Consider the following 3,813-nt stretch of genomic DNA (forward strand, 5'->3'; position numbering starts at 1 on the left):
TGGTGACATATTCTGGCTTCCTTCACAGGCACTGGACATACAACCTCATGATAAACATTATTCCATGTGCTCAGCTACATTTCTATCTAGTGATGAAAGAGACAATTAGTAGTCTATACACATTGACTCAACCATGTCTGAGGATTATTGGATATAAGTATAAGGGAGTCAAATAAGTTAAAGACAGTGGCCATGTTTCTGATGAGTGATACCATTCATAAAAAGAGAAAGAGAGAGGAAGAAGCAGAATATAAAATGTTCCACTTGGACAAGTTGACTTTGAGGTTTCTCTGAGTAGTAATGTACTAGTAAACCTGCACTCTCAGGGGAAAAAGAAAAACCTGTTTGCAACATTTGCTCATTTCCATGATGTAAATCTATCTGTCCATCATGGCCACTTTCAAGCTACCAAGATGATGTCACAGGACAATGAGTTGGGAAGAGTTGAGGACAAGAGGCTCTCATAAACTAGTATGAGCCAGCACACCTCTGCTGGTAAAGGCAAGGATGTCCAAATGGAGACATCCTGAAGATATTTGCATATACAGGGCTCAAATATAGAAGTAGAATCTAGGTGAGACATAGATTTGGGATTACAGGCATACCTTGAAGATATTGTGGGTTTGGTTCCAGACCACTGCAATAAAGCAAATAGCTCAATAAAGTGAGTCACATGAATTATCTGGTTTCCCAATGAACATAAAAGTTACGTTTATACTATTATTGTAGTCTATTGTGTGTGCAGTAGCATTATGTCTTAAAAAAAAAACACAGTGTACAGACATTAATTTAAACACACTTTATTGCTAAAAAAAAATGCTAACCACCATCTGAGCTCAATTTGCAAAGACTCAATTTGTAAGATAAAGACAGTTGCTTTTAATTCCTAAAATAAAATTGGGTTTAGGCTGAATTATATCAAGGGGCTGACCTGACCATCCAAAGACATTTTCTTCAATTTGCTTCTTCATATCAAGGAGAAGATTTCCAACTAGGATGGAAATTAAAAGATTCCTATGTTCCTATGTGTCTTTGGAACATTTTAATAAATACCTCGACAAAGTCTTCAGGATGTATTCTTCTATGAGTACATTTTTTTTTTATCCTAGGAGAGAAGGCCTTTAAAAAAAATGTTCCTATCATGCTCTGAATATCAGCCTCCAATTTGGCCAACTTCTGGCCATAGAGCTCCTAAAAAGTAAATCTTTTCAAATATTTTAAGTTTCATCAAGGACAAACAGTAAATACTCTTGGTAGTATTGAACTCCTTTCCTCCCTTTTTCTTTTAAACCAAAAGCATAGCTCAAATGACTCAACCAAAAGCAGTAAGCCTTTTGTGACTTAAACATTGATGCAAGAGGCATTCCCAAAGAGTGTATAAAAATACAGTCCCCCAAAATCCAGAACTATTCCCAAAGACAATCAAAAGAAAGAAAGACAGAAAATTCCCTTAAAAGCTGGCAACAGTTGATAAGACATTAACTACAAATGGCATGCAACACACATTTCTATCCAGCTACATTCTGGGGGACCCCAACCTGAAAGTTGAGCTGCATGCACATGCAAAACTGACATCTCGCATGCTCTGGGCAGGCAGAAAGCCAAGCCAGGTTCTCAGAACATACAATAAGACAAACAGAAAAATAATAACTTGGGAGTGAAAGAATCAATCAATAAACGATGAGTACCCCAAACTAAAGTTTAACCAGAGTCCAAAGAACAAGGTCTTACAAATGTTTTTCTCCTGCTAATCTGAATTTGGAAAGGAAAGGACAACATTTTTGCCTTCCTCTCTCAACTAGGTACTAGGACAGAGACCTGGGAGAGTAGACTTTGGTAAGAATTCTTACCTTCTTACCCTTCACTGGCTTCTGCCAGTTTTCCAGAATCCCATCTGCAGGCTCCAGAGCAAGTAGTGTCTCAGCAGGTCCCTTAATAGTTGCCAAATGGCATGGGAGAAAAAATAATTTTTCCTCTACCCTTCTAGGTCCTTGGCTAAGACCCTTCTATAACAAAAAGACAACAGGAGGGGGAAAATGATTTTAATTATGTATAGACAGGAGCCCCACAAAGATATGAGACTCAAAACACAGCCAGGGAATTGAGGCTTATATACAATCCTGAGTTAGGGAAAGGATAAGAGTCTAGAGCTTCAAATTGGGGAGAAGGCAATTCACAAAAAGTTGACATAAGGAAATATATGGTAAACAAAGTTTGCCCTGCCATGCAGATAAGTCTCTTATATGAGAAAGTGATCTCAGATAATAGCTCTCTTCCTGATACAGGCTCCCTTCCTAATGGAAATTTCCCTTACAAAAGGGTAAGTTCTACTGTTTTCAGAGCTTCTCCTGTGTCTGCAGTTTCTCAAGATAATCAGCTCAAGATAATCTTAATGCCAAAGAGGCATATTTTGAGGTAGCACACCCTTCAATAACAAAGGTAGGCATAATGGGCTATGGGACCACAGAGAGATAAATTATTAACAAAACTATTGAGGAAGGAGCAATTGGTAGCGGAGCTCAAACTCGAACAAGGAATAGGAATTTTCCAAGTTTACCAGGGAGCATGGTGGGGATTGGGGGTTATCAATGTGCAGAGAGGGAAGAAGTGATGAGAATTTCAGGCAAAGACTCAAGAGCATTGAAGAATGTTTATTGGTATTTCTACTGCTCTATTCTAAACTTCATAAATGTTTATTTTGTTGATTCTCTATCTCCAGTACTTTCCATGGTACCTGACACTTATTTGGTAAGTACTCAATATTTTTTTAAATATAAAATGAACAGAATAAGCTTGAAGATCTATAAACAGGAGGTTGAGAGTTTACGATTTATAAATGCCATTATAATAAGAATTTTTTTTAAGATTGCTGAAACTTTTCTATACTCACTGCTTTCTAGGTAAGGAGAAAATAATCAGACCACATATTGTAACTCACATGCTACAAAATTCACTTAAAAGCAAGAAGACCTGGGTTAATCTCTAGAGTGGTGGTGATGGTGGTAGGGGACGACTCAGAGCATCCTGTTGCCTCTTTTTGCCCCGTTAAACATGCTGCTTGTATACTCTTAAAAAAAAATACAGAATTTCAGTGGATAGAAGTTGAAATTTTTCTGAGAATCAGGATTTAGTTTTTAAATTATTCATTCAACTAACGTGTTTATCTGACACTATGCTAGGCACTGGGCATACAATGGTGAGATAAACATTATTCCAGTTCTTTAGTAATTGACAGTCTTTGGTGATCAGGAAGTAAATAAACTATTGCAACAAAGTGGGTGACACAGATTAAAACTGTCACCTTGTCCTCTCCCCTGCATTCATTTTTGTCCCCACAGCAATCTGGACCCGGAACTGAACAACCCTATAGGTTCCCCACATCACATTTCAGTAACTGGGAAGTCACAGTTCAGTCCTAAGGTAGTATTTTAATATGAGTTGTGGCTGTGTACTGGATGTTGTTTAAAATAATTCCATCTTGGACTCTCCAAATGTTAACCAGATCTAAGCTGACCCTTTGTTGTCTAGCTTCTGTTTTCCATGTGCAGTTCCTGTTTTTGCTTTGCACCAACCGGATTCAAACACAGAACCTCTTTGGGTTCTATCATAGGACTCCATTCACGTAAAAGTGTTTCACACAATCTAGATTTCATCAAAAATTTGGTAAGGGGCAAAGAGGAGGAGTTTATATCTGACACCCCAAAATAAGCTATTTAAAACATATGTAATCTGATTTCTGTAACCTGATACGGAAAGGAGCTTCTCTCTCTCCTTCTCCCTTTCTCTCCATCACTCCTTCTCCCCTTCACCAGC

This window comes from Pteropus alecto, unplaced genomic scaffold (genome assembly GCF_000325575.1).
Source record: "Pteropus alecto unplaced genomic scaffold, ASM32557v1 scaffold224, whole genome shotgun sequence".
Classification (NCBI taxonomy): Eukaryota; Metazoa; Chordata; class Mammalia; order Chiroptera; family Pteropodidae; genus Pteropus; species Pteropus alecto.